This window comes from Calidris pugnax, unplaced genomic scaffold (assembly GCF_001431845.1).
Source record: "Calidris pugnax isolate Ruff unplaced genomic scaffold, ASM143184v1 scaffold21, whole genome shotgun sequence".
NCBI lineage: Eukaryota > Metazoa > Chordata > Aves > Charadriiformes > Scolopacidae > Calidris > Calidris pugnax.
In genome coordinates, this window is record NW_015090770.1 from 1,133,744 (window position 1) to 1,157,607 (window position 23,864).

Consider the following 23,864-nt stretch of genomic DNA (forward strand, 5'->3'; position numbering starts at 1 on the left):
TTTCTTTATGCAATTAGCTGGAGTGAGGGATGGGATTTTTTTCTGACGAACTACCCACTTTTCAGCTGAGTGCACAAGAAGATCCTTCCAAAGGGTTTGTCTGACATGGCAGAGCTGCGTTATCGCCCTGCATGATGGATCCCTGGGGCTTCCTTGACCCTGGGTCTGGCTGTGGCACTTTATGTCAGCCCGGCTTAGAGCCAAGACTCCATACTCACCACACGCTTCCACTTTCCCCCTCATGAAGGCTGTACTTTCTGTCCTGTGACACCTCTTCTTCTGCAGCGTTTGAACACGAAAGCAGGCAGGCTGAGGTGGAAATTCAAGAGGTGGCTGCAGAGGGAAGCTCTAAAATGGCGGACTCTCTTTGTGAAAGGGATAAAGATGACTAGATTGTCAGCATGCACGGAAAAGGGCACTTAAAAATTAGAATATGAAATTCTTCAGTCTGGATTGCCCACAGCTTTTCCTGTTCTGGGTACCAGTAAGACCGGTGTGCGGGGACACCAGTGCTGCCATGGCCCTTCGCCCTCACAGGCCTGTCAAGCCCTCACCCTCTCCCTGTGGCCCAGGACCCCACTGCAGCTCAGTCTAGGCCCTCCTCCTGGCCCAATGAGACTAGGGGTGCCAATCTGCAGCACCACTGATGTCCTGGCATGGCCTCAGCCCTCCTTTGTCACCATGAACCCTCCTGAGGAACTGGACCTCCCAGCCGCCATTTTGCACTGCCCTGCTCTCTCCCTCAGTTCAGTGGGGCTGCACCCAGCCGGCTCCGGGCTCCCCTCTTGTGTGAGGTGAGCTGCTGGATGGGGACATTCATCCAAAAATAAGTGCTGAAGGAAGAGGAATCGCGGGGACGTCCATTTCTGAGGCATTTCATGTACGTTGGCCTGGTTTATGCACCAAGAGACCACTTGCCTCAACAGCAGGTACCAGCTCCCTTTCACTTTGCACCGCTATCTGTTCTCTTTTCTTCACACACTCAATTTATATCATATTGATGACTATCCCAAGTACGGTATTATTTATATTATTTATACTTATATTACACCAGTGTGGCAGAGATGAGCGAGCCCATAATTCTGGTGAAACTGCATTGTCCCAACAGAAAGAGTCCTATCAGGATTTTTGGACTCACTCTCTGCTTTTCCTTGTATGCCCAAAGTATTTTAGCTCCATTAAACTGGTGCGGAATATTGAAATAGGTTGTTTTTTTTTTTTGCTTTGTCTGACTACAGACCATGGGTCTGTCAGACTTCTGAAGCAGTTACGCTTAAGAAAGGGCTAGAGCTTTCAGAGGGAGAAGGGAAGAACAAGGAAGAGGAAGGCTAGATCTTACACACCTTTTTATTTTTCTCTCAGCTAGTTTTATGCTAACTTTCACCAGAGAAAGTCTGTCTGTGGCATGAGAGGCTGTGAATTTTACATAAATTCTCTGCATCCATTTCCAACGGTATTTTCTTTCAGAGTGCCTAAAAAGAAAACAACCCTAAAAGCAACAATACCAGGCCCTAAAAGTGCGCATTCAGAGCATTACTGTGGAAAAGCATGTCTGCTGAAAATCTGTGGCTTGGCTTACTGCACACCAAATTTCCCACATAGACAAGCCCTCCGTCTGAGAGAAAGAGGACAATTGGGGCATAAATCTTTTAAATGAGTAAAATGATAGCTGTCTTGGCAATGGCAGATCTGATCAAGTGTATTCCACCTGTTGTGGAAAGGCAGCATATGGCCACAGTAATCTGCAGTTCAATCAGAAATGCAAGAATTTAAGTCCTACCCTGGAAAAATTTCTCATCGCTGTCTCTCCTCAGTCCTGTCTACACATGAGTCTGTTCACGTGGCACGAGGCAAAGAAAGGGCACGTTGAAGTGCTGAAGGAAGAGGAATCGCGGGGACGTCCATTTCTGAGGCATTTCATGTACGTTGGCCTGGTTTATGCACCAAGAGACCACTTGCCTCAACAGCAGGTACCAGCTCCCTTTCACTTTGCACCGCTATCTGTTCTCTTTTCTTCACACACTCAATTTATATCATATTGATGACTATCCCAAGTACGGTATTATTTATATTATTTATACTTATATTACACCAGTGTGGCAGAGATGAGCGAGCCCATAATTCTGGTGAAACTGCATTGTCCCAACAGAAAGAGTCCTATCAGGATTTTTGGACTCACTCTCTGCTTTTCCTTGTATGCCCAAAGTATTTTAGCTCCATTAAACTGGTGCGGAATATTGAAATAGGTTGTTTTTTTTTTTTGCTTTGTCTGACTACAGACCATGGGTCTGTCAGACTTCTGAAGCAGTTACGCTTAAGAAAGGGCTAGAGCTTTCAGAGGGAGAAGGGAAGAACAAGGAAGAGGAAGGCTAGATCTTACACACCTTTTTATTTTTCTCTCAGCTAGTTTTATGCTAACTTTCACCAGAGAAAGTCTGTCTGTGGCATGAGAGGCTGTGAATTTTACATAAATTCTCTGCATCCATTTCCAACGGTATTTTCTTTCAGAGTGCCTAAAAAGAAAACAACCCTAAAAGCAACAATACCAGGCCCTAAAAGTGCGCATTCAGAGCATTACTGTGGAAAAGCATGTCTGCTGAAAATCTGTGGCTTGGCTTACTGCACACCAAATTTCCCACATAGACAAGCCCTCCGTCTGAGAGAAAGAGGACAATTGGGGCATAAATCTTTTAAATGAGTAAAATGATAGCTGTCTTGGCAATGGCAGATCTGATCAAGTGTATTCCACCTGTTGTGGAAAGGCAGCATATGGCCACAGTAATCTGCAGTTCAATCAGAAATGCAAGAATTTAAGTCCTACCCTGGAAAAATTTCTCATCGCTGTCTCTCCTCAGTCCTGTCTACACATGAGTCTGTTCACGTGGCACGAGGCAAAGAAAGGGCACGTTGTTGGGTGTGTGTGTACTGGATATGAGGAGTAATGGGCTTGGCTGAACTTTACAGAAATTTCCTTCCAGATCTTCCATGCTGTGGGGAAACCTGTGCATGGTTTTCCATATACAGCCCACCTCCTAGATCTTGGGCATCTCCAAATGGGCACGTAAAAGCTTTCCTCTCTAGAACCTACAACACTTATAACATTTTTAATTTCTGTTAATTGCTTGAAGTTGTAATTTTCCATATTGCTAAGCCCAAGAACAGATCTAAGAGTTAAGTACAGGGAATATCTGTATATGCCTCCTCTATCCTTCCTCCTCCTGGGAGGAAGAGAGTCTTGTAGTGAGAAGGGCTCTGCAGGAATGCACCACTCTATTTTATTCATGTACTTACAAACTTTTTCCATTTTGTCTTTGTGTAATTTTCCTTTTGATTAGACTGAGTGTACTGAACAACCCACAAGTTAGTGTGAGACTGGAGCATATGTATAGGTGAGCAGGGAATTTCTCTTTTCATAAGCATATTGAAAGGGTCTACCTAAACTTCCATGTAAACCAGACATAGGCTGTGATTAACTTCTGCTGAGCAAGATTGAATGTCCTGCTGAGAATCTGAAAAGGTAATTTTAATGGCATAAGGAAAATCTCTCTGAAATCAATACAGGAAAGAGAGGCTGACAGTTTTATTATTCATTATCTTCTAGTTAAGGAGCCGTTTAAGAGTATTCCAGATACTTCCTAAAATTTGGGGAGCTGTTGATAAAGTTTATGCTTGATGTTTATGTTCAGTGAACCTTAAGATAGATTCATATTAACTTTTCTCAAAAGAGAGAGGAGCTTCAGCAAAGAGCTATGTGCAGGACAAGGCTGCGTATGCTCACACTTAACCCAGGCCCCAGGTGCAGACACTTCACAGTGCAAAGCTTGAACTCCTCTGCGTCTCATTGTGCTTTCTCCTGGGACTGCTGTAAAGCTTAATTCACTGACTTTAGAGGGGTCTTGAATAGTTTGTACGTAAATCTGTACATCTACTGCTTTTAATTCAGGGGTTCATAAAGGTACCAGGAATCAGTGCTGATAGACTGCGCCTTTACTGGAGAAAACCATGACAGCTCCAGTGGCATGTAGATGCTTGTAGGCATCGCTCCTATGCCACTTTCTCTTGCAAAGAAGAAACGAAATCATCTGTTAACAGAAGTGGTGGTACTCCAGTGCAATCTTTCCTCTGCTGAAATGGGAGAAGCTGCCTTTCTCCCAAGTTACTCCTCGCCCACTGATACAGTAGGTGCATACGTATGTTATAAAGCCCAGAGTCTGGGGGCTCTGAGTAGTTGAACAAGGAGGTTCCCTAGTTCTCTCTGCTCCCTGTTTGGGTGCAGGGTCTCAGTGTCAGTCTAGATGGGTTCATTTATTTACTTGTTGCAATACCCAAAAGCACAGGAACCTACAGTACTTCTGTGTGAAGAGAAATATTCCAAAAAGAAATGGGTCTTATAGGAGTGGGCAAATCCATACACCTCCCTAAATTAAATAAAACAAACAACAACATCGATAAAGGCCAATTTTGGCTGCAGTTTAAAGCCAGCTGGAGCCATTCTCCATGAAATCAACTTCTGCGTTTTTAAACAGTATTAGCCCAGAGACAATCTTCTGTCATTACTACTTAATCTTAACCCTTCAAAGGTCATTCAGTGGTACCACTAGTTTTCGGCATGCCATTAAAAATGGAGAAAAAATGTTCTTATATGGTGATAGTGTAATGAAACACAACCTTCCACTGGCCAGTGGGACTCTCGAGGCAGAGATATGTGGGGGTTTTATAGTGTTTGTGAAGGATACTTTATGTTCTGTAACATATGGTATTGTTGTTACTCTTTTGATTTGTAGTTTTGGGCAGACACATTCTCATAACCTTTGTACGCCTTCGGCTTTGGAGGTCCTAAAGCTGCTATTGTTCAGTCAGTTTCCAAGCTCAAGAAGAATGTTTTCTTCATAAAGAACATGTTAAATATTACCAGAATTTCAGCATCAGTTTTATATTTCAGGCATATGATTTGGCATGTTCTATAGATGACGAAACATAGCTTTTAAGTTATGATTTAATTTAGATTTTTTAAATTAAAAAAACAGCTGTTTCTCTACATATGAAATCTGAGTCCACTGTAACTTTACTTACACCAGCGCAGTTTTCAAGGTATAATATATTGTATAACCCAAGAGCAGAATAAGGGCTGGATTCAGTATAAGATGTGTCTAGCTGCTTCCTACCAGTGAGTGAGCGCAAGGCTCGGGTAAGCTTGACAAATCATTGTCAGTGGCTTGGATAAAGTTTATTTCTCTCTCTTTTCAGTGTTCATTCTTTTGCCAGACATACCTGCCTTCTTAGCTGAGTTGAGTCTGAGCATTGGTAATTTGATTTATGGGAATTATGGTGGTGGAACAAGTTTCAGTAATGGGTAAACTGTAAGATTGCAAAGGGGAAGGCACATATGCCAGACAACACCTATGCTGGGTGAAAGGCTCCTGTGCAGAGAGAGAGTGCAACATAATGTATCATTTAAGGTTTATTAAGAATGTAAAGGGTCAGTGTGTGGTGTTGTGAAGAGGGTAAAATTCCCCTTCTGTTTAGTTGTGTTGCTGGTAACATGGTAAACCACGCACAACATAGGCTGAAGGATGCTATGGAGGTCTTTACCAGTTCCTTAATTTTTAAAGTCTTTCTGCCTTTGCACAGTATTTGGCGTTAGATTTTTTCCTAAGATTTTTTGGGTTTTTTTCCCCTTTTTCATTTGTGCTTTCATGAACTTCTAAAAAACAATGAATGCTTTTACCTGGATAATATTCAGAGAGAATACAGTCAGGTTATCCCAAAGTGTGCTAATAGCTTATGTGTTGTGGACAGTACAGTGCCTTTGTAGGCATGAGAAGTCACTCTTCTGGGAGTGTGACAAAAGGAAGTAATTTAGAACTGAGTTTTTCCCCACTAGACAAAACAGCTGTAACTCTGATAATAAACAGCCAATAAACATTGTTGTTTTCATTCAACATCTTTTTTGCTTACTGCTATGTAGTCAAGAGCAGTTGTGTTGCAGGCAGGAACCAGCGCTTCAGGATTTCAGAGCAGTGGGGGGAAAGCAGGTCCATTTTTCATGCACCTATCTACTCTCAGATTTTCACTCCTGTCTCTTTTTGGGGCATCCTACAAAGCAGTGCTAAAATGAATGTCCTTGATGTTTCCTGCACTTCATTCCAGGTATCGCACATCATTTATATGCAGTCTCACAATGCAATATATTTTTTAAGATATTGTGGGTAGCTGAAATATGTGGAACTACTTATACGAGGACAAAACTTTAGTTTAAACCTTAATGCTGTGTAATTTTTTTTTAAATCAAATTCTTTCCATGTGCACCAGCCCTTAGACTAGAGCTTCATGCACTTTTCCAGCCTCAGGTAGATAATGGCCATTACTACTATGCCAGTACGAGTTGTGATGGTTCCTTCCCTGCATAGTACAGTATCAAGGGGAGGCCTGTGGTAATCAGAGCTGGGAAAATAGCCTCACCCCATTTCCACCTCCTGTTAAGTCACCAAATCAAAATATTAAGGGGATCATGATCCTCAATGACTTCTTGCAATCTTTTTAAAAATTTTCCTTCATGGAGTTGCTTAGAATTATTTTTGAGTTCAACAGCTTCAACATAAAATGTCTTTAAAATGTTTATTTAAAGAAGTAGCTAATTTCATGAGACAAGGCAATAATTTGACATCAGCCATTAAAACATTTCATTTAGCAAATGTTATAAAATGTTTAGACATTATTTATCCATTCCACTTTGCTGTTTTCAAATTATTTCCTGAATTTGACCTGAATTTTCAAATATTTCTGCATATTGTCACAGCATGACATTTCCTGATGAGTATGTTATTTGTCAGAGAAATTTTACCCTTCTGTATTGGAAATACCTTGTGTGACTGTAAAACATTGGCAGAAAGTGGATTTTGAAAGAAAAGCCCGATTAATACTTCATGTAAGGAATCTCCACCAAGAAATTCTGCTAAGAAAAGCGTAGCTGTTAATGCAAAGTCTTTCACTGGGAAAAGTTCGGGATAGAATGAATGTGATAAATCAGTGATTTAAATCAAAACTAGAAGTCCATAAATTCCTTTTTCAGCAGCAGGTTAAACTGTCAGGTTTAACAAAAGCTTACAACGCTCGCCTGCTCTCTGGTTCTGATTCTGCAAGTGCTATTGCTACCAGGTGTCATGCTCACTTCTGAGACCTGCCACACCGAGGAAACAGGCCTATTTGGGACTATCTGGGACCTTATTTCAGTGGGGCAATGCGTCAAACGTTATTCATATGTACGTTTCCTGTGCTGCTGTGCAAGCCCTTCGATAATAAGTACTAAACCTGACAGATTTTCCATGATCATGTGCAACAGACTCACTAAAATAAGAGTCTCATTCTGCAACTACCATTCAAATGTGGTTTTTTTCTGAATGATCTGACTAAAATGTCACATAATTATAAATCTATAAATCTATGTATTTTATATAACGTGTATATATATTTCTCAGTATTTTATTTGGGTTTGATATAAAACCAGCTCACTTAGATGTACAATGGTGAAATACATTCTTTTGTTGTCAGGTGAATTGTTTGAATTGTTTTATTTCTTCAAACAATCTTTCAGCATCACTTTTAACACACCAGCTGCTGCTGTGGTGTCCTTGTTAAAAGTCTCTCAGTGTATTCAATACAAATCCTTCTTTTCAGGTTTTATAGTTCAGTCATCAAATTAACTTTGGGCCATAAGTGTTTCTTGGGGCAGAAGCAGCCCTGCAGAAAGCATGCTAACAAACCAGCTGCTCCTTAAAAAAGACAAGGAAGATGATAGGAATTGCAGGTGACTTGTGGACTTGCTCCAACTGCGTTTGCATGAGGTTTAGAAGGACTTAAAATGGACTGTTGCTGAGAAATCAGAGGTTGGAGCGGACTAGCACAGTTCATAATTCTTCTGAGCCCATTTTTGTGGACTGTTTCCACTGCACCTCCCTGGCAGCCGTTCTGCGTGATGGGGCTTACACCCTGTGTTTAAAATGAGTCGCTCTCTAGGCTGTATCTGTTATTCTTCCTGATTGCAGCAACTATTGAGTGTGGTGTATGTATTGAAACTCTACCATCAAGGATAAGCAAGAGCTATAACTGAAATAACATTAGCAGCAGAACTGGAAGCTGGACTAAGTTTTATGGGCTGCTCAGTCCCTTGAAAAGGAATGTTAAGTTAATTTTAAGTGTTGCAAATGCCTTCTGCGGGGCATCTGCTCAGCAGAAATTTCCTCTGCACTTCTCAAAGTCTGGTTTAGACAGGTTAATAAATCTCTGCCTCTCTTCGGCTGCAAAGGGTTGGCATTTTATAGCTGGAGAAGGTGAAGAAGAGAAAGTTACATCTTGTACGGAAAGATAATTCTAGGGTAGCACCAAAGGAGTACACAGACTTCGTCACTCTTCCTGCTCGCTGCTAAGTATCTGAGCGTGTTGTTTTAATAGAAAACAAAGGCTCAGGGTGCGGAAAGACTGAGAATCACGAAGGCTGAGTGGACAGAAAGGAAACAGATTTGTTTGAGAGGAGACTGGGGAGATGTAAGGAAATCTGTATGCGTGTATGTGATTTGTGGTTGTCACTGAAGCTACAGAGTGGCCTAAATCAGATTCTGGAAACTGTAATTTATTCTATACCACTGATAAATGAATTAAAATAATATTGATTCAAGATATTTTCTTGTTTTAATTGTTTTTGTGTACACCCAGTTTGAAATGCTCAACAAAGCTATAAAAATGTCCTATTAAGTTTCTATACTTCTAAATTGTGATTAATTTGATTTAAAAAAGACAAAGTCTGAAGAGAATGGGAACATTCATAACCCAGTGATTTAGTGTAATACATAAAATTACTGGCAAAATAATAAAGTTATGTGTTTAAAAATGTAAAGAATAAGTTCCAGTGATGCCATAAATTCCAGAAAAATATTTTAGGAACTACAACATAGAAATTTATTATGACTTGGCTGGAATAATGACTTCTCCTTTGCCAACAAAACACTTTATAGCTTTAAATCTATGGATGAGTATTAAGCTGGTTTTATCCGAGGGGCTTCTTTTAGGTTTATATGTTGTTTCCTAAATTTAAAACACTCAAATAGCAGGTAAAAGCAGGTCAATTAATAATAATTTTATCATTAAAATGTAATAATTTAAATTAAAAATGAGACATTTTACTTTGTGCATGATGCTTGCAGGGTGCGCAGGCTCAGTGCTACAGTTGTCTTTTCCCCCCATGGCATGGTGTCAGGAGGGCTGTTAGCAGTGGTGGTTCTCCATGCAAAGCTGACAGGGACTGGTAGGGGTTTGTTTGACAGTCACCCTCTTGTCTGATAGTTTGGAGGCTCTCAAGTCAGCCTCTAATGAAGAGCATGCTTCTCTGAGCAATACAGCTACGCATGCAAAATTAGTGCTATCACCGATTTCTGGCTCTCAGAGGGAGGTTCTGTTACGTTGTCTTCTGGGTCCATTTTCCACTTGGCTCCCTTTCTCCATATGCCGTGCAGAGATGCTCTCCTTAACCCCTTCTTCTCAGCAGGGCAAAGACAAGGTCATGGAAGGTCTGACCGGTTTTATTGGATTGTGTGTAATGCTGCAAGTCCTTTTCCTTCTAACTCAGCTTGTTTTGTTTTTTTTAATGGCAGGTGGAACTGCGGGGCCTGGGATCTATTAATATGGCTGAGTTTTGACTCTGGTGAAACTTTAATTCAGCTGATCCATGGCCAGAGATAGTAACGTTCAAAGGCAGAGTGCTGCACTGCTGAGATCTTCACACTAATCATTTCTATAGTGCTCTACGTGAAAGTGGGTGGAGGTTTAAGTGACTGCCAGGTTAATAAAAACTTGATGTTCCTGCCCTAAGGATTTTACTGTCCAAAGTTCAGTTGCACATTATGACCCAATTCAAGGACTTTTGAAGTCAATTAAAATACTTCCATTCGTGTCAGAACTGCTGAAAAACATTTGAGCTGTGCATCGCAGAGTCATGACTGAGAGTATGCCAGGGAGAGGCAGAGCTGTCATTGTCCCCATTCATCCTTCAAACACATGACTCCTGAATACACCCTGATTAGTCAGACTTACAGACATTGTTCCAGAGATTTTGTGGCTCATCCTCTTCCTGGTTGAAGCCTGGTCTTCTGCATGAATTTGTAAAGTCATTCAGTGCAAAGAGAGGATATTTCATGTCTGTCATGGGTCTGCTGAACCCTGCTTCTCTCTGCCCTATTTGTGGTGACATGGAAAAATATAGACTGTATCATGTTAAGGCTCTTGCAGCTCATGAAATCTGGACGGCTCTGACCATTGCCTCCTTCACATAGAAATCATGACAAAATAGTGGGGATGTCACACTAGCATTGAAGTGCAACATAGGTATATACATCTACACTGGCATTAAGCTGTCTGGCCCATGTATGGATTTCAGTCCCACTGGGGCAGCACAGGACTCAGGGCAAAACATAAGAATCTGAAAAAGGAGAGGAGTAAGCGTTTGAGTCTTGATCCTCCAGGTATAATGCTAACCTAGAGGATCTTCAAACTGTCCAACTGCTTCAGAACTGGGTGTGCCAGTTTTTTTGCCAGACTGGACATCTCAGGCACAGTAGTCACCTGAAGATGTACACAACAAATGCTAAGGATTATGCCGGTGGCAGTGGCAGCCACAGCCTGCAGGAGCTGCAAAATAAAGCTGACAGTGTCTGGGCTGGTTTTCTTTTCATTTAATGTTTCAGTTTTCTCATAGGATAATTCAGACTGGAAGGGACCTCTAGACCTAAAATAAGATTTACCTCATTTGGTAGTGAAAGTGTTGATCTGGGACCTGCTTTTGTCTGTCCAACATCTCTACTCTTCAGCAGGCGTTGCTCATATGTGGCCAAGGACCAAAGTGATTTGTCTGTGTCTATATGAGAGAGGAAAGATAAATCAAAGGGCCTAATTCTGGAGGAAACAGCCTATTCTCATGTGAGAGGTCTTCTCTTTCATGTAGAGAATCATACCAGAGTTCTGGCAAACTAAGTGAGCTTTTTCTAGGTTATTTGCTGGGGAAAAGGCCAATAACGCAATTTAAAACTGCACAGAGTCCAAATCTTATTTTTTCCTAAATTTCCCAAATGTGTTGTTTTTTGCATTCTTATCACTTAATAATTCAGTCCTGATCTTCCAGTCTGTCTTCATTTTCTGCCCCATTTCAGGGTTTCAAATACACTCCCTTTTCCCCAAACATCCTGTCACATACCAAAGGTGTAACCATATCCACCGTCTTAACTCCAGGTGGCTGGAAGCTGATTCTGCATAAATTAGAGAGAAAAGCTACATTCTTCTCTTCCTTCCCAGAAAATTGTCCAATATTAAACTTATAGACCATAAATCTAGCCAGAATAAAGCTGTGTCCACCTCTGGTTCAATGGTTCTCCATACTCAGTATTCATACAAACAAAAATTGCTTCCAGCCATTGCTGAATCTTATTCCTTTACCTTCCTCTGTAGTTTCCAAAGCCCAGATTCTGGCATAACCTGTACACACAAGAGAAGTGAACAAACTCATATTCATGAATGAAAAATTAAAAAAGCAATGCAGTGGATTTCAATTATAGAAATAGAATTTAAAAAAAAAAAATAAATCAAACTTAGTTCCCATTACCACACCAAAATAAATTTTGCATCAAATAGCACAAACACAAAAAGTGTTGTTCATTAGATCCAGCTTTTACTAATGTATACTCAAAGATGCCTGGAACTATTGCAGCAAAGGCAAGTGCTCCAGCAGCTGGATACTCCAGCACATGGGTGAAGTTGGTGAGGATGGAGACTACGTTGGCAGGACAGCCTGCTGAACCCTTTGATTTCCAGTAGATGCAAATCAGTGTCATTTTATTAACATCAGTGAAACTTTGAAGTTCTGTCCCTTTACTTTTGCAATTCTGTTTCTTTCATGCAAAGTGTACCCTTAGAGATAAGCTTAAGTTTGGGCTGTAACGTTTCTGTAAAGCTCCAGCCCTTCATGGACGAAAGCAGGACATTTCACAGATGCAGCTGACAGGAGTTGATGCGCATTTTGTGCTTACAACTGTTTTTGGCACTAGATAGAAATGTAGTGAGATCAGATCTCGTAAACGACTGCTATCATTAGTCTTGTGAGAATTCTTTAATTTTGGTACTGAAACTTTTTGGAGTTCTTAGTTAGAAATTTGCATCTCTGAATCCTGAATGAAATCTTAAATCAACTACACTGTCAGACTTTTAGCTTGAAATCAGTGCACTCCAAACTCACAGAAAGCAGCTATAAAAGAGGTCAGCCCATACAATTCTGCTTTTCTATTTCCAGCCAGAAAAGCTACCTGCTTTCTATTCACACTCATATGTTATTCCTGTAGCACTGAAGACACTTGTTTGCAAAGAAAAGTGATACTGAATGATTTCCAGTATATCTAATTCTGGGGTACAGCAATGGAACAAAGTGAAAGGGTACCTGCTGAGTCCAGGGCTCTTCCTACCTTTTAGAAAGAACAGCATAAAAGTCCTCCTGATCCAGTGGTTAATCTGAGAAAACCACAGAGGCCATCATCATTGTAGAATATTGCTGTCATTAAAGATACCAAGAAATAGATTTACCTTTAAAATTTCTTATCTCTTTCATAAGTGGGGTTTTTTTGCTATGAAATGTGCACTGCTAGATGAATCCAGCACAACTTCTTTAAAATCAAGTGACAACTTTCTACTTTTCTGTTTTTCTCCGTTGCAAGTCCAGATAGTCTTTGATTTAATAAGAGTATCCATCATTAGACAAAAAGAGAAGGCTTGTAGGAGTGTTGTCTTGATACTTTATTATTTTCAGAAAATGCATTACAAGTTTGATATCTACTGTCAGGGATGAGATAAACAAAAAATGAACGCAGTAGGCTCTTGCCCTGGGTGAGTTTGCTGCAATACTCGTCAATTATAAGACTTTTTCATGGCTCCTACACTCCTTTCTGAAATGTTAAAGGTCTCACTAATCTTATCAGATCGTTGATTACCACCTGCTGGGCACAACAAAGATCCAAAGAATGTGCATTACCTTCAATACACATCAGTGGTTTTACTCTTTCTCCCACTCCAAAAATATTGTTTCTTTAAATGAATGTGAATATTGAAATGGTCTTGTTGAAGAAGTGTGCCATGTGCCTGTGCTGGTTGGCATCTGTTTCAGCATCGGGCCAGGTGAGACAGGACACTCTGATATAATTGCAACCATGGGATTTTTAGTGCCAAGGATGCAGCCCTCACCCACGCTCACAACAATGGCCAGCAAAGGGGAAGTTTCCATGGAGCCTCATCCCTTTACCCTTAGCTCCCAGTCTCCTGAAACAAAGCTGTAAAGAGGGTGGCTGTTGCTGGGAAAGATGTGGAAAAGTTTTTCCTCTGCAATGGAGTGAGTAGCAGCACAGAAGATTCCCTCATTAATATAATAAATGAGGTGAGAATTAGGACAAGAAAAGATGCTGTTTTTCAATGCTGAAAATTGAACCATGTGAGATACTCCAGGAGCTCCGAGTATAAATCTTCCTTATACAGACATCAAAGCAGCAGTACTGGAAGAAGCCCCAGGGGTTTTGTGGAGCTGAGTTTTGACTAAAGATGGGTATAGCTAATATGGGTCGAAGCTTGCATTCAGTGGATAAGCATTCAGTTTGTTGTCTTACTCCTATTTACTGGACTGCCAAAATTTGGCAGGAGATATCAAGAAAATAATCTCTATTATGTTTTTAGAATTTCCTGCTTTGGTTCAGCCTGGAAATGCTCCAAGATCAGCTTGCTTGTGATATTTTGGCACTTTTTTTTTTTTCATTTCTCAATTATTTGTACTTTGGCATTCCTTTTTAACTAGCTAAAGCCTGAACTAAAACCTCTGTAGAGGAGATGGCAAGATGAGGCTGGCTGAATTGGACACTGAGGTTAGAGAAGAGCTTGAGGAGTGAGAGTTAAAGGAATTTACTGCCTTCATCTGAGTGGCATCAGCTGAGGAAATGGGACTGGGATATTTTCACAGCCAGAAGCAAGATCTGTGAAGAAAACACAGCCTTGGCATATGCTTTTGTATACAAAACATTGATGGAGATATAACTGCATGGCACTCAGTTAGGGACTGAGCATCTCTGAGCAAGCAGATGGGTATCTGTGCTCAGACCACTGGAGGCAATCTGTTTCAACATGATACATGGTGCTTGAGGCACCCTTTAATGCCCACGTATTTGCCTCCCACTGCTCTGTGATGATATGTGTGTGGGTGCTTCTCCACAGCTCCTGCCATCTGGAACAACCTTCCCATGTCGCCACCCTCCTGATTCTCCATTTTCTTCAAATCTTGTTTGAAAACATCTTCCTTTTTCCCCAGCCTGTGCCCCGGAGTTCTCTTTTGCTCTCTCCATGGTTAGTATTGATTGCTCTCTAAAATACCCCTATGCAACTGGCTTTTGCTATATTTTGGCTTGAACTTACACCTTGGCTGTTGTATGCAGTAAAGCATTGTGGGGTTCACGGTCTGTATCTTATGTGATACAGATTAAAAGTTGGGTTGAATTCACAGAAGCTGAAGTACTGCTTTAAGGCATTTTCCCTCGAAGAATGGCCTGTTGGTGCCAAGGATTCCAGCACTGTGTCTTGTTAGTGAAGTAATATTGAGCCAAATCCTCAGTACAACAGATAAAAAAAAATCAACCCAATCAGGCTTTTTTTTATACTTTTTCCATGTGGACATTTCTCAGTGTCCAAGGACCTCCTCCAGTCAAGAACAAATAAGAAGACTGGAGCTGGCTATGCCATGTGTTTCAGCAGACATGCCTACCTGCTTCAGGTAAATGAAGTGTTGATTACTGGCTAACGGACGGATGATCGAACAGAGTTCTTCCAGATGCTGTTAGTGTCACAAATGACACTTCACTCGTGTCAGTGGAGTTTTTGGAAGTAGCTGCCAAATTGCAAACATCTTTCATGATATGTTTTAAGCTGGTGGAAACACCTGTTTTGAACTTTGTTTTAAGGGTAAGGTTAATAAAAGAGGCAGGTTTTTTTTTTTTTTTTTTTTTTTAAGGTGAGGTTAGTAAAAAAGGCAGGTCTTATTTTTTTTTGATTTGGTGAGTCTATTAATGCATTAAGGGCACCTAGAAAATGTAAATCTGTCTTTCTCCAGAGATGTCTAGCCCACCGACTGCTGCTGAAGGATATGAGAGGCCACCATGAATCTAGATGTTTTAAAGTCACATACCCCTTTATGCCCTTGGCTTTTCACCGACATTATGATTCCATCTTTGGATTCCACCAGGAAATCTACACACTGATCCTACTTTTGGCACCGTTAAACTGTGAGCTATTTACTACTTTGATTGGGCCAAAGTAGGAGTGGCAAAAGGACTTAGCAGAAGAAGCTGTTAACATAAGTAGTATTTTATCTATTTAAATTTAATAAAAGATGTCAATCAAAAGAACACCTTAATGCAAAGTTTTGCTCCTGTAACAGATTAAAAAAAATGCAGATTTTAATGATGTTGACCAAGCACAGCTGTTAAGACTCGATCCATTGCTCACTGAAGGTACTGGAAAGACTCTCACTGACTTTAATGGATATTAGATCAGTCCTAGAGTGATGAGGGAAGTGTTTTGTGAGGATTAATTCTTCTACTTAACGAGCCTTTCCCTCAGCAAGGATTCCTTCTGAACACAGAGGTAATGGACCATTTTCTTCATTCTATAGGTTTAAGAAAGATAGCTAAAAGAAAAGATTAATTTGGTAATACTTGTGGAGTTATCTGAAATTCTAACATATCAATGCAGAACTGCAACTCTGCTCTGTATTATCTCCTGCTCCTCATCTATAGATATGTTTAATATATCTTGAAAACTGCAGATATGTGCTGTTTAAAAAGATCAGTAATTTGTGATAGATAAAAAGTTTACTAATTTCAACATCCTTTTTTAAATTATGCATTAGTTGGGTTTCTTTAAGCATTAAAGTTTTCCTGTCCTGTTGTTCTTATTTCAATGAAATGACAAACAGTGACATAAGAACAAAATAGCAGTCCAATCTTTGTGTTTTGTAATGAATAATAAAGTGTTTTAACCTCTTTAGGGACTTAACACCACGTTAATCCTTTAATCCCCAGAAAAACCAATTTTGTTGACATGAAAAGGGGATATTTAACTTCATCCAATTAATTTTCTACCTTGGAGATACCATGATTATGAAGATTAGATTGAACAGATTCATTAGAATAACCTTATTGTGTACAAAGTGATAGTTTTGCGAGTAGATAATTGTATAAGAAAAGAAAATTTTATATCACAATTATGCTTCATTTTCCTCAATTTAAGAAAAAAAAATGCCAATACTTTGAAACTCAGAAAACTTCACCACTTCTGTAGTAGTCAGATATTAGATATTAAATCTTTTTAACCACATTTGACAATTAGAAATGGAAGAGAGCAGAAAACTCACTATTTTGCCTGTGTCTTTGCTCTATGACTTTGCAAATTTTGGTTGTCTTCAAAGTTTTACCTAAGCAGTGAAGCAATAAAGCAGCTATTCTCTGTTGATTTTCCAAATGCATGGCATATGTAAATCGAGCCAGATTTTTCACTTTTCACTTAAACACTTGCAGAAAGGTCAGATTTTCAAACATGTTTTGTGGTACTTCAAAAGGATAAGGCTTTTTTGAAAAATCCTGCCTTATAGTTTGCTGTCTCTGGAATGAAAAGGATATAAGGAAGAGTGAGGAAGGGTGGTTTTATGGTTAAGACATCAAAGTGAGATTTGGAAAATCCAGATTAAATTCCCCACTCAGCCATAGACTTGATGTGCAGTCTTGGTCAGGTCACTTGACCTTACATCTTCCACTGAAAGTGGGTAGATAATGGACCCTTTCTTCTGGCCTTTTTTACTTTTTTACTTCTCTTTTCAAACTGGAAGTACTTTGGGGTGTAGACTGAGGCCAGAGTTCAACGATATAAAAAAATTTCTTTCTACTACTAGATCAAAACATTTTGTGACTGAATGATGTGAAACACCAAGCCTGGATAGACTTTCTCTGTTAGGCCAAAGCTGTCACTTCTGATGACTTTGTACTAGTGATCTTTATGCTGGATGAGCTATCACTCCCTGTAGCACTCAAAGAGTGTGGTTTATGAAGCACGTTAAACCAAAGAAAGCCCAGGGTCCTGCTGTGTGTTCCCTCTCCTTCTCTGTGTTAGCATTAACAGGGGACAGCTGTGCTGTTGGCAGGATCAATGAGCTGATCCATCCCAAAAGAAATTTTACCCCCACCAAAAAATAGTAATTTTTTTGCTTTGCTCACAGCCAAATGCTGTTAACAAGGGAGAAGAAGGGAACACAAGGCTTGGGGAGGGAAGGTGGGACCGCGCTCCAGATGCACAGACCTTCATCAGGTTGGTTAAGGACTTTGTGACGTGCAGTTTATGATCAATTGAAATACTCTGGGAAAAAAATATCCTGACACAGGCACAGCTGTAGTGGCAAAACAACAGCACAGTGTGGAGATATCAGAATAGCTACGCTGAAACAGCTCCCTAAGCATGTGCTTTTCCTTACACCTGAATGCTGGCACTGTCATCAGAGAGGTGATGTTGAAGGTAATTATCTGCATCTAAGTCTCAATCACAGGCACTTGTTCAACATACCAAGGTGTTGGTAACCAGCTACTTCTTATCTCTTTCTGAGAAGTGCTGGGCACTTTAAGTGTCACTGTGCTTGCTCAGGAGCTTTGGGGATGAAGCACTTAATGCCTCAAACACAGGAACTCTTAGAGTGAGATTTTTTTACAGATTCCATGCTTGATATGAACCTAACACACACCGATCTTTCCTTTGGTGTTATTATTTTGTTTTCATTATACAGGCAGATGAAACTGTACAGAGCATGAATTATTGCAATCCATTGGTGGGTATTTTGCTGCCTGTAGTATTGATTTTGAAGTTATGGTGCTACAGTGTTGCAGTATTTCTTAGTAGTATCTGCAGCACTCTTACTCGTCATTAAAGCAGGGAATTGCACAGAGTATCACTTTGGGCAGGCAGGAAAACTTCCCCTGACACAATACAACATAATGGTTTCCAAGGAACCATTACTTTTTGTCATGTCAATAACTGGCAGATTAAAGCTCCTTAAATAGACACTAACAGCACAGAGTGTAACAACTCCAAAGGAGCCCTTACCTCCTGTGGTGTCAATAATCCATCAATTAAGGATCTCTACTTGTATGCATTGACATAAAAGCTTAGAATGGCTCTGAGGGAGCCAGTTGCAGTCAGCTGTTTGCTTTGGTTATTTGGGGTTTTTTCTACACCTTTCTTTTCACATTTTTTATCCTCCCTTTCCTTATTCCTTCTCCTGAAAGTCTGGAACACAGAAACATATTTTAATGTTACGTGTGGATTCAGAAGAATTCAAGGGTATTGAACCAATTTTTCTCTTGCTTTCTCACCACAGCAGTGTGCACGTGCCCTCACACAGTAAACACAGATGCTGTTCAAAAAATTGAAGGTTTTGCACGTGAGAATGCCATTTGAATTAAGACCCCACTGAATCCAAAATGCATCTTTAACTTAGCTTCTGTACAGGGGTCCTCAATGAAAACAAAAAATGGGTCTCGAAGCCAGCAACACAACAACAAAACTCATGTGGCTGATATTTTATTAGGAACTCAGTTTTGGTGAGAATATTGAACTAGAATAGAGTCATTCAGTTGGAAGGGACCTAAAATGATCAACTAGTCCAACTGCCTGACCAATTCAGGGCTGACCATAAGTTAGAGCATGTTATTTAGGGCATTGTCCAAATGCCTTTTAGACACTGGCAGGCTTGGGGCATCCACCACCCCTCTAGGAAGCTTGTGCCAGTGTTTGACCACCTTCTGGTATAGAAATTCTTCCTACTGTCCAGCCTAAATCTCCTCTGCAGCAGCTTTGAACCAGTCTCATGTGCCTCTCAGCCTCCTTTTCTACAAAGTAGACAAACCCAGAGTCCTCAGCAGCTCCTCTCAACACATTCCTTCCAGTCTTGTCACCAGCTTTGTTGCCCTCCAGTGGATGCATTCAAAGACCTTCACATCCTTCTTAATTTGTGGGGTCCAGAACTGCACACAGAATTCAAGATGAGGCCACACCAATGCTGAACACAGTGGGATAATCACCTCTTTTGACTGGCTGGTCATACTGTGTCTGATGCACTCCAGGATGCAGTTTGTCCTCTTGGGTGCCAGGGTTCACTGCTGACTTGAATTGAGTTTGTTGTCAACCAGATCCCTCTCTGCAGGCTGCTCTCCAGCCACTCCTCTCCCAGTTTATACCTGTGCCCCATGTTAATCCATTTTAGGCCCAGAACCCGGCATTTAAACTTGTTGAATTTCATCCCATTAATCATTGTCCAGTGCTCCAATCTATCTAGATCCCTCTGCAAGGCATCTTGTCCCTCAAGAAAGTCAACAGCACCTCTCAGTTTAGTATCATCAGCAAACTTGTTTTCATCCCTACAAGTAACACTCTATGAGCTGTTCTTAAATTTCGAGGGAAATTATGACATTTATGGAACAAGAAGTTCAAAAAGTTGTGACTTTTGGTCAGGCTGAGGCACACTTCAAGCTGTAGTTTGAGTACAGTACTGCTACTCAACAGTTCATTCCTCAAAACACATTAGCACATGCTAAACACTGAGTTCAGTGAATCTTAACACCATTCTGACCAGCCTTCCCTGAACTATATCCACAGCAAGGTTTCATTCTAGATGAGCAAAGAAATGAGCACCCAGTCTTCCATATTTTACTGTTTCTGCAGAGATCAGTGCTTGTCCTGGCTGACCACTGTCTGTTCAATGGCTTTAAGAGGTTTTTTAAGTCCCCAGCTGTCAACAGTTCAGGAGAAACAGTAAAACATCTATTGTCTGAATCCTTCTGCTGACATTGGGTGAAGTCAATATGGTCTAGTATGTTGGAAGTGTTGAGAAAGATAAAGGAGGAGATAATTTTATTTTTTAATTCTGAATTCCATCCAGAAAGTACACTGAAAAAAAGGAATGTTAATATTGAAAAGTCAAGGCTTTGGCATGTTCTGCTTATGTGGTATTAATAGGGCTGTACTCCTTAAAAGTCTTTAATTACATGAGCACATACTGTACAGTGGAATATCACTCTTCCAGAGCTCACTAATCCACATTACTCAATTAACAGTGCACTAACTAAGTGCTCCTGTCATCACAAGATTTTTGGGGTTTGCTGCACAGAGTTTAAAAACCATTATTTCATGCTAAACCTGAATATTCATTTTCAGTGGCAAAGCAAACAAGATTTAGCATCCTTAAGGAATACATACATGCAATAAAGAACACTGCATTAGAGGAATACACAATTTCACTCATCTGAATAATGATACCCTCCTCAAAATATTCAGATAGGAATTTTTCACCGCCCTTTGCCAGAACCCTGCTTTATTCAGTGTACTGAGCAGATATTGCCCTGGGAGTGCATTAGTACTGTGCAATCAATGAAACTCTCCTCTGCAGAGGAGACCTCACCCTGGTTTTTTCCAGTGCTGGAAGGCATGTGACAGAGGCAATGGGACAATAGTAGGAGAAAGTGATGACCTGCAGTTAAGGAAGCTGGATTCCATCCCTGCTGTTGTCTTACTCTGTCTGCCCTGTACAACTGGGCAGATCCTCAGCTTTGGCAGAGCTGGGCCTTTAGGATGAGGTAGTTTTTCTTTTCTCTGGGTGCCCAGTGCAGTTCATCTGTGGCCATATTTAAAGATATGTTGAGTTCTTACAGCTGTAACACAAGTCAACGTGAGCTATGCTTTGAATGTAAAAAAGTGCTATAAAAATGCCAGATACTCAAAAAGAAAACCCGAGAACAAAAACCCAAACAAACTAATTTCAGGTATCTGGGATCAGTGGATGCTTTTTGACGATGATAGTGCTAGCTGCTCCGTGCCTCTGTTCTGCAGGTGTAAAATAATAACATCTGTGCTGCAGAGTGCCATGAAGTGCAATGGGCTGCACGTTTGTGAGGCTACTTGTTACTGTCAAGAATGCAACACAGAAACAAGAGTTGAAAGAAACAAACCAGTTCTTTACTGGATGGATAGGCAAAATCAGTGTGGGGCTGTATCAAATTAGGAAGTAAAAGGATTGATTCAGTCAAGATGAAGCCAGACCCTGTGCATTGATGCTGCTACAGTCCATGTATGTGCACATGCTGAATCAACTGTTGTTCCAAATATTTTTACAGCTTGTTTTTTGTGAAATCATTTGTGAAATGAAAGGGTGACAGACATGACATGATTACATAAGCTTCGTTCCCTTAAAAAAAAGGAAAAAAAAACTATCCAAAAAGCAACATCCAGAGGACTTGTGGTCTTAAAGCAGGAAGGGATCTCACCACCAGTCCTACACCAACCTGGTTCCTCAAATTGCAACTTTTACAACAGCGTGACCAAGGGTTAAAAATCAGCTCCACACATATAGGCTAATGTACTTTATCTAAAAATGTATATCCACAAATTCAAAACTTTTGGCAGAAGTCTATGTAAGTCTGGCAAACTGTCTAAACTGCTTCTCCGCGGGCATGTTGGTATAATTATTTCCTTTTTAGAACTACTGCTGTGTAATAGCCTTTCCTCATTTTAATCTTCTAAACTTGTCTCAGGAGGCAGATAGGAAAAAATTATTACAGGAGTGTGTGACCCTTGAAATTTGCTTCTTCCTATCCCCCTCCTCAGAAATTCACACTTATATTCGAGGAGACAGAAGTCTATTGTCCCAATTCATTCAAGTGGTGTATATGTTTCATGCTCTAAAAGTGAACACTATGCACATTCAAAATTATATTTGCATCAAAATAGAAGAAATGTCTTGAGCTTTTATTTAATATCTAATGAGGAGTGCCCAAATTTTCTAAGTGAAAACCTGACCCCCAGGACTCCTTTAGTGTGGAATGTATTGTTCATTAAGAAGGTGCTGTGTATGAGGAAACAGAGCAGAAAGAGTACTCTCCATTTATTCATACTTTGAAGAGCTTTAAACAATTTCCAGAAATAGAAACAGCACCTGCTAAGGGCAGAAGTATAATTGTTTGCATGCCCTCAAACACTGCTTTGCTGCACCACTTTTCATCTTGTTCTCAAAAGGATTAACAACTGAACACTGAGGATTAGAATGGTGCAAGGTGAGAAGAGGGGATCAGAGCCGGCCAGGCAGACTAGAGGAGGGCAAAGTGATTATTTGCAATACAGTAATTTTTAACTCTGATAACTGTGACTGGTTTTGCTTGCATGGTCAATGGAAGTAGATTGGACCTTTCTTTAGTGCCCTTCTGATCTAATGGTGCTGGTCAGGTCATGCAGCTTCTAGTCTGGAGCTAGACCGTGGCACTGTATAGAGCTGTGCTGAGGACAAAAGGATGTAGTGCTACACCTGTGGACTGAAGGCCGTTGGGACCTTGGGGCTAGTACCAAGGGTTGAATTCAGTCTCTGTTGGGGAAAAGGGTACCTACTGACTCTGGTCTTGTTCCCATTAAGCTTCTGAAGTAAAGAAAGACAGCAGGAAAGGACTCGAGTTTGACTGTTGGTGACTTTGTCTTGACTTTGTGTATACCCTTAATGTACACAGTCCAGAAAAGTGGAGCATTGCTGGCTTAGAGACCTGGTCTTGTCATCACAAGGATAGCATTTTAAGTAGTCTGAAAGTGGTGATGGGCTAGAATAAATATCTGGAGCAGAAGCAGGTCGATAGAAATAACTCACAGGATCAAAAGCTTTTTTTTGTTTGTTTGTTTGGGGTTTTTTTGGTTTTGTTTTTTTTTAAGGACAGCAAAAGAAAATTAGAACCAGCATTTTCAAAAGTGTTTCTACATTGTATATAAAGGAACATAATATCTTCTGTCTTACGATAGTCAAGATTTTTAGGAAGTTTCAAGCTGGACATAAACCTGTTGACTATAGAGGACAGTTATTCGAACTTACAGCAGGAATGCACAGAAGCTCCTGTGTTCGTCTCCATTTGTACACTTAGCATAACCTTTCACCAATTTACTTCCAGATTTCTGTAGCATGCTTCACAATTATTATTATTTTTTAAAAGAAATTAAAAATCAGATCAGAAGATTTCACTTGACTGGAATTACAGAACTGAAATGGGAATGTGGATGGGGTCACAAAGTATCCTGAGTACAGCCTGTATAAATATTTAATTTCTGTTTAGGGCATGATCTGACCTCTGGCAGTTTTTTTGAGTAGAAGTAACTGTTTCAGTTATGGCTTAGCTTTGGGAAAACCAAAATGACTCTCTGAGTAGCTGAAAGCAGGCACTTTGCAAAAATGAAAGGGTCGGTTTAAGCCCAAATCTGTGACATGATGGGGTTGCTGTTGGGGCAGAGGATGGAATAGATGAAGTCAGCTCATCCTCTGCTGGTCCCGCATGACTGTGGCAGGTGGCATAGAGAAGCTAAGACTTCCAAACCCACACAATACCTATTTCGGGAATACTCATAAGATTTCCTTTTTCTATGTTTTTAATTCAGTATCTTCCTATAGAATCATACAAATATGTGCTGTTACTGTAATGCTTTAGCAGCTAAAAAGGAAGGGAAAAAGTCAAGAAGGTATCTTCCCTGATGGAGTGATGCCAGATTACATGCAGCAAGATTTGGTCAGAGGGATGAGCACCCATATAAATTCACTTGTGTCCTTTGACATAGAAATGCTAGTGAACCATATTTTTTTTAAACTAAATATGTGTCTTCAAAGGAAAAATATCTTTTATCTACCAGTTTATTTCCTTTGCATGTATGTTTTATTGGGAAGAAATAACAAACCTGTT